This window comes from Etheostoma spectabile, chromosome 14 (genome assembly GCF_008692095.1).
Source record: "Etheostoma spectabile isolate EspeVRDwgs_2016 chromosome 14, UIUC_Espe_1.0, whole genome shotgun sequence".
Taxonomy (NCBI): Eukaryota; Metazoa; Chordata; class Actinopteri; order Perciformes; family Percidae; genus Etheostoma; species Etheostoma spectabile.
In genome coordinates, this window is record NC_045746.1 from 24,327,941 (window position 1) to 24,336,364 (window position 8,424).

The 8,424-nt window shown below is 45.6% G+C and overlaps 1 long non-coding RNA gene across 1 annotated transcript; it reads left to right on the top strand.

Annotated features, from left to right (window-relative positions):
* Positions 1-4,173: 4,173 nt before the first annotated feature.
* On the top strand, positions 4,174-6,148 carry LOC116701789 (uncharacterized). Its single transcript, XR_004335004.1, has 2 exons — positions 4,174-4,269; positions 6,096-6,148. It is a non-coding gene; the product is annotated as an uncharacterized LOC116701789 (long non-coding RNA).
* Positions 6,149-8,424: the final 2,276 nt, after the last annotated feature.

The following is an 8,424-nucleotide window of genomic DNA, read 5'->3' on the forward strand; positions in this document are numbered from 1 at the left end:
ATTAGAGAACGAACGTCAGAGAGGAGAGGAGACAAGAGGAGAGGGAAACACAGGAGAGGAGAGGAGGAGAGGAAGGAGAGGGAGAGGAGAGGAGAGGAGAGGAAGGAAAACCTAGGAGAGGAGAGGAGAGGAAGGAAACACTAGGAGAGGAGAGGAAGGAAACACTAGGAGAGGAAGGAGAGGAGAGGAAAAACACTGGAGAGGAGAGGAGAGGAAAGGAAAACACTAGGAGAGGAAGGAGAGGAGAGGAAAACCACTAGGAGAGGAGAGGAGAGGAGAGGAAAGAAAACACTAGGAGAGGAAGGAGAGGAGAGAAAGGAAACACTAGGAGAGGAGAGGAAGGAAACACTAGGAGAGGAAGGAGAGGAGAGGAGAGGAAACACTAGAAGAGGAAGGAGAGGAGAGGAGAGAAAGGAAACACGAGGAGAGGAAACACTAGGAGAGGAAGGAGAGGAAACACTAGGACAGGAGAGGAAGGAGAGGAGAGGAAACATTCGGAGAGGAGAGGAAACACTAGGAGAGGAGAGGAAAGGAAACACTAGGTGAGGAAGGAGAGGAAACACTAGGAGAGGAAAGGAAACACTAGGACAGGAGAGAAAGGAGAGGAGAGGAAACACTCGGAGAGGAGAGGAAACACTAGGAGAGGAAGGAACCCTAGGAGAGGAGAGGAAAGGAAACACTGGGAGAGGAGAGGAAAGGAAACACTAGGTGAGGAAGGAGAGGAAATACTAGGAGAGGAAAGGAAACACTAGGAGAGGAAGGAGAGGAAACACTAGTTGATGAAGGAGAGGGGAGGAAGGAGAGGAGAGGAAACACAGGTTTTTGGTTTTAAAAGTCCCTTATTGACATTTTCAAATCACAGATAACCCAAAAACACAAACAAAAAAACAACTAAACAAATACAAACAATACAAAAAAAACTGTACATATTCCATTCAAAACCTGCGCACAACCCCCCCCCTCCCCCCCCCCCTCCCCCCCCACGAGCAAAACACACCTTACAGCCCACCACATTACCCAAACCCCCCAAATTGTCCATCAGCTGGTAGTAAGAGTGCTAACCCTCAGCCGGGCCCTGACCAAACTCAGCATCGTGCCGGCTCCACGTGCCCCCACCCCCCCCCCACCCGCCCATATTCTACGGGACAGCCAGATGGCCAGTTTCGCCGTAGCAAACAAAAAATTCAACAGGACGTGAACAGCGTTCTCCGTCTTCATACGTGGACAAAAATAAACAACTCCCTAGACCCTGAACCCTTTAGTGACCTCAGCACATCAGTCAGCCGAGGCAAACCAACAAACAGATGCGCCAGAGTCTCTACGTCAAAACAAAACTAAACCCCTCCCCCAGCTGGGATTGATGTGCGCCTGTAGTGGTTTGTAGCTATGCCCCATGCACACCTCATTGGAGGTCCGCTGCCCGCTTTCAACGGGCAGCTTGTCAGGGCTGGCCAACTGTCCTCAGGGGAACCCAAGGACCAAAAAACTCAGTCCACCTCGACTCCCTTAGCCAGCCAAAGACCGCAGGTTCAGCCACTTTACGCAGGTTGATACGTGGCTTTCTTCCAGCATCCTGGAACTTGGCAGGCGAGGGGTCGAGAAAGACAGCAGAAGGCCCGCCTCTCCCCGCCACTCCCCCACAGATGGTGTAATGGACAGAGAGGGGAAACTGTATTCACACCCCTCACTCCACTGCTCACAGAGAGACCGGGTCTGTAACAGCATCCGCTGAGGCTGCTCCAGGGCAGCACCCAACCTCATGCACCACCCTACGATGAGATGGTGGAGGTGATGTTGCTACTCCGTCTCAGAGCTTCACCAGGAGGCAGTCACCGTCATCAGGTGACCCAGTTTAGGGCACCCAGCCTCCCTGAGACGGACCTGAGACTTTCAGATTGCAAACAACCGAGTAATTATGAAATCATTAAAAAAACAAGGTCTTCAAAGAGCCACATCCCCGGAGTCTCTCCTGCAGCCCAAACACGTCATCACCCGCCAGCTTGCAGGACAGAACTGTAGACACGACGTGAGCCCAGAAAGGTCCATACCTCAGTCCTCAAAAGAAAGAGCTGCCGGTATAACCATCCGCCCAGCTCTCTCAGCAGCAATCGGGCCGTATCAAGCAGCTGGCCATAGGAATACAAAAGTTTCTGGGCAGTCGGATACAAAGGAGGCATGTTTTGATAGAATATCACCCGCCCCTGGCCACCTTCAGCAACCGGTAGGTACAGAACCGCTGCCCGAACCCAGTGCTTCCCGACCAGAAGAAACACCATGGCTCTCTGATAGTCCTCCATCAGGCTCTCGGGGGTACAAGGGCAACAAGTTATGCCAAAGGGTCGAGGCAACCAAGGTATTGGCACCAAAACTCTGACCTATAGGACAGCCGAGGTGGCAACCACCGCCATTTAGACAACCGAGCGCACACCTTCTCCCTCACTCCCTCCCAGTGTTCTTCTGCACAAAACCTCGTACCCAAAAAACACACCAAAAACCTTCAACCCTTCTTTCCCCCACTCAAGTCCCCCTGGCAGACTGGGCACGCGATCACTCCACCGACCCACCAGTAATGCCTCACTCTTAGCCCAGTTCAACCGTGCAGATGTGGCCTCTCATAAAGTGACAGAGCATCCTGCAAACACTGAACATCCTCCTGACTGCGAACAAAAACATTGAATCATCGGCATACGCCAAAACAGTAAAGGACGCACATACCTGAAGACCCCGGCAGGAAAGGTTGCCGAGTCGCGCCTCACCTGCACAAGAAAGGCTCGATTGCAAACGTATACAGCTGTTCGATATAGGGCAACCTGTCGTATCCCTCTCTGCACAGGAATGGGCCGACTCAGCCCTGCCCCCGTCTTCAACAAACACTGTGCACATTATACAATAAACCAACTCAAGACAGAAACCCATCACCAAAACCAAAAGCTCTCAGTGCAGAAACAAATAGGAGTGATCCACCTTACAAAAGCTTTTCCTGGTCTAAAGAGATGATGCGACCATCCAAATCTACAATTTACAACATCAGAATGTCCGAACGCAGAAAATATTGTCCAGATCGACCGACCGGAACACATAAGATTGGTCAGAGTGTATGATAAGTTCCAGGACAACTTCAGTCTATAGACAACGCGTCTGGAAAGTAATTTATAATCCGTACAGAGGAGGGAAACAGGCGCCAGTTCTTAAGCAAAGTCAGATCGCCTTCTTGGGCAGAGTGACAATACTGCCGCTGACAGGAAACAGGAAGAAACCCCGTCCTATCCCCTCCATAAAAACGTCATGAAGGTCAGGTCCAATTGTACTCCAGAAATATTGTAAAAATCTGTGGAGAGACCGTATCCGGTGTTTCCTGAGGCCATCTGGTGACGGCAGCTGTCAGCTACTCCAGAGTCAGCTCACCATCCAGAGCAGCCCTCTCGGCAGGACTGAGTGAGGAAGACCCTAGGAGAGGAGAGGGAAACTAGGACAGGAGAGGAAGGAGAGGAGAGGAAACACTCGGAGAGGAGAGGAAACTAGGAAAGGAAAGGAAGGAGGGGAGGAAACTCTCTGAGAGGAAAGGAAACACAAGGAGAGGAAAGGAAGGAGAGGGGAGGAAAGGAAAACCGAGGAGAGGAAAGGAACGCCAGGAGAGGAGAGGAAACCCAGGAGAGAAGAGGAAGGATAAGATAGAAGAGGAGAGGGAGGAAACACTAGGAGAGGAGAAGAGAGGAAGAAGAGGAGAGAAGAACATAACTTTAAGCCTACATGTGCCGTTATTTAAACGTTTGAGCTGTTCTGATATTTCAAAAATAATAAAATACACAACTCTTTACTAGAGATCTTTTAAGATTTTTTGTCAGACTAATTTGCATTGGGCACATCACCATCAAGATTATGATCCTCATCATTAGATATCTTGTCGTACCATTTCTATAACCGTCTATGATCACCTTGGCTGCTGTTAGAAATGAAAATGTACTATTTATTTAAATTTTTATTTAGGCCTACATACTTTTTTTTTTTTTCCTGATGCCAATTGTTCAATAAACATTTAAAATGTTGTAAAGTTTAAAAATAATAAAATAAATAAATAAATAAATAAATAATAATAAAAACAAATCCTTGGCTGCTGTTTCCAATTGTACCTCCTCAAAGTGCACCAGGGGGCGCTGCTGTTTTCTTATCAAACACGCGTCATTCATATTTCCCGGCATGCCCTGCGAGTGAGCAGCCCTTCAGACGCAAAGGACACTGAGCGATCATAGCGGAATTTCTCTGAGAAAGGTGAACAAGTCTTTTCTAAGAATAACATACTTTCTGCTTCGTCAGTACGTTGGTAGTTATTGTTTTGAAAGTTTAATTTATCTTATCTTAGTATGTGTTTATCTCTGGCAAACTGGTTAAATGTAAAAAGGCGTCCAGTAAATTCAGTGACACCTGACCAGGCTTAACGTTAATTTGCCTATATTATCTCTAGCTAAAGGTTAACGTCACTGAACCGGCGTAAAATTATTGCTAACGCTTGTTGTTATTTAATACTAGTTGTTCTGAGCCAGCATTGAGGTTATATTCACAGTTATTCACGGTTATTATTGTTAGCTTAAATATTTGCTGTCACTGAATAACTACAGACTCAGGCTAACGTTAGCCAAACATGCTTCACATTGCAGTGGAACTCCATTGGTTTTTCGAGTGTTTTTAACATATCCTAGTTTGAGCTAAATATACCCCTAGAGCTAATTAAGGTAGCTCACTAGTCAGTAGAGTCATCTGGTAAATTCGGCACCAGTTAACCAAGAGTGCTTAAAATTAGCAAAGGATAAAGGTTACTAGTTGGTGCTCAGTACTATCCCAGCTCTTGAGTGTGTTTCGGGGGGGGGGGGGTGAAACATGCCCTCTCTTTTCTGCAGACTCACTGTCTTTTTTATGTCTAATAAATGTGGTCCCTGTCTTTCGACTGTGTCATTATGATCTCAGTGTGCTCACACCCTGTTAGTCAGGGGTCATAATTAGCACCATCCACCAGCCAAATGACTGGTAAAATAGGCAAGTGGCTGGTAGGTTTGCTTCACTCACCAGCCTCAGAGACAGTGGCAATCTATTGAGTGGCTGGTTGAATTTAAACAACATTTTAAATTTTGAACTGCTGTTGGTCAGCAGCTCGTCTTTTGACAAAGAGGACGTAGGTGAGATCTCTTCCCCCTCATATTGTCATTCCTTCAGTTTCCCGTACGTTTTAGAAGTGATTTCAAGATAGTATTGTTACGTACAAAGCACACTGGTCTAGCTCTAACCTATCTCTCTGACCTATTGACACACATGTCCCCCCCCCTCCCCCTAGGTCACTAGGTCAGCTGACCACTTGCTCCTTGTGGTCCCGAGAACAGGTAGGATGCACGATATATCGACCAAATATCGTTTTTGCAATATCACGTTGTGCAATATCGATATTGAAAATCTACCGAAAAGTATGTGATGTTCAGTTTATTTTGTGGAGAGATGGTGTGATCAGTTTAGACCCGCATTTCATTGGGCAAGATTTCAACCAACTCAACTCAAACACACAAGACACTGTACAATGAATCCATAGTTATCCCCAAAAAATCTTTTATTTATTCAGGTCCTACTGTCAGTTTAAATGAACCCTTGTGTTATACACCTGTTGAAAACCTGTTTGATATTCTATGAATTTATTTTGATTGTTTCCCGTAATTTTGGGTTTTATATGTTTGAGGATATCAGAGAAATATCGACATTGCAATATGCATGCTCAATATGGCAATATTTCTTTTGTGAATATAAATATATAAAACCCTAGAGCAGGACCGCGCCTTGCAGCAGTAGACCCTAAACTCTGGAATTAATTGCGTTACACATCAGGCTGGCTCTGCACGGCCTGTTTTTAAATCCTGTCTAAAAACAGGTTCTTATTCTCAGGCTTTTCACACATTATAACAGTTCATTTTGATATTACGATCATTTTGCTGTTTAAACTGTGTCCTTCTGTTGTCTTGCGTTCATTGTGTTTTGTATGTTGTTCTGACTGTGTTGTTTTTAAATGTGCTCCATAAATAAATAACTAAATATGGATTGTGGATTTGGTTCTGCAGAAATCCAGCAGCTTGAAGATGTCGGACCAGATCGACGAGAAGATCAAGAACTACAGGACGGCTCCGTTCGACGCCCGCTTCCCCAACACCAACCAGACCCGCACAACTGTTTCCAGAACTACCTGGGAACCACGACAGCCAGTTTACTTCACCGTCTTGCTCTGTTGAAGGTGATGCATCCTCAGGTCGTATTTCTTCAGGTTTCTTGATCGTTCATGTAGAATGGACAGTAGCTGCATGTTTTCCTGTGTCAGAAGTGCAAAGATAATCGATTAGTGTCAACTATTAAATTAATCTATTTGAATCCTCTGATTCCAGCTCCTTACATGTGAATATTTTCTAGTTTCTTTACTCTGCTGTGACAGTAAACTGATATCTTGGGAAAAAAATATGTATGCAAAACAAAAAAGAATACAATACTGGAAATTATTCATAAATATCTAAACGTAATGCGTTAGTAACGACAACGATCATAACAGAGATACGGACAAAACCAAGGCAGCTCTGCTACGGAAATAATTTACATTTCTACATATTTAAAAGATGTTGGTCTAGTTATTCACCCCTTTCAGTAATTTAAGCATTATCTATTTATTAGATTATTTTCTGAACTTACAGCTGTGTAACTGTTCTATTATTTGTTTTTACCCACTTAGTTTATATCCACAATACTGATACTTAATATATCTTATTTAAATATAAAACTTGTCATGGGTATGTTTTCATTTAATACCAGAGAGTAGAATTCAAGATGGAAAAATGGCTTTCATAAAAACTCTCATTGTGTGAATTTTGTGGAAAACACCGATGTCAACTCTACAATATCGTGCGGTATCGATATCGAGGTATTTGGTCAAAATATGGTGATATTTGATTTCTCCATATCGCCCAGCCCTACGTGTATAACACTGGAATTTCCAATTCATCCACTGGGCTTCCTAAGAGAAATAAGGTGCTGAAACTTCACAGGGACCCGGTATTATTAAGTCCCAAAATTAATTTGATGAATTTTTATATCTTGTCATTTGATATATTGTGTGTATCTTTCCCTGAAAATAATCTATTTCTGTAAAGTAATGTGTCAAGAGAGACACAACGGTGCAAATCCTGTGGAACACCAAAAGATTTCCAGTTGTTTAAGTAAAAATGTCCGGAGTTCAGAACTGAATCCCAGCTGCGTTGAGGCCTACGTGAACGGTCCTGCTGCAACTCTGCGCTATTTCAAATGAACAACCAAAGAACAAGACTGAGTACATTTAAACATGTCCTGCTTTGTCGAAGGTCAGTAATGGCCACAGCAGCAGACTGAAGAGGGCTTACTACTCAGTGTGTCTCAGCCTCCTCCAAGTGTGTTACAGTTAGTTTCTCTTGTTTTCAGGTCGAGGATTCTTCTCTGCCCTGTTTAGCAGATTGGTAGTGGCCGTGTTTCAGCTTCATTCTAGGGCTGTATGATAGTTGGAAGATTCATTTAACGTTAACGTTGTGAATGTTGTCGATCTGAATGCCAGACAGATCAGGGGAACCATCAGGACCAAAAAACTCAGTCCACCTCGACTCCCTTAGCCCAGCCAAAGACCGCAGGTTCAGCACCTTTACGCAGGTATGATACAGTGCTTTCTTCCCAGCATCCTGGAACTTGGCCAGGCGAGGGGGGCGAGAAAAGACAGCAGAAGGCCGCCTCCTCGCCACTCCCCCAAGATGGTGTAATGGACAGAGGGGGAAACTGTATCACAACCCCACTCCACTGCTCACAGGGACCGGGGTGTAACAGCATCGCTGAGGCTGCTCCAGGGCAGCACAAACCTCATGCACCACCCTATCGATGAGTCTGATGGAGGTGATGTTGCTACTCCGTCTCAGAGCTTCACCAGAGATGGCAGTCACCTTCATCAGGTGACCTAGTTTAGTGCACCCAGCCTCCCTGAGACTGGCCCTCAGACTGGCAGATTGCAACACCCGAGTACTTATGAAATCATTAAAAAACAACGGTTCTTCAAAGAGCCACATCCCCGGAGTCTCTCCTGCAGCCCTCGAACACGTCATCACCCGCCACGCTTGCAGGACAGAACTGTAGAACGACGTGAGCCCAGAAAGGTCCATATCCTCAGTCCTCAAAAGAAAGAGCTGCCGGTCATAACCCATCCGCCCAGCTCTCCTCAGCAGCAACCGGGCCGTATCGAGCCAGCTGGGTCCACAGGAATACAAAAGTTTCTGGGCAGTCTGGATACGAAAGGAGGCAAGTTTTGATAGAATATCCACCAGCCCCTGGCCCCCTTCAGCAACCGGTAGGTACAGAACCGCTGCCCGAACCCAGTGCTTCCCGGACCAG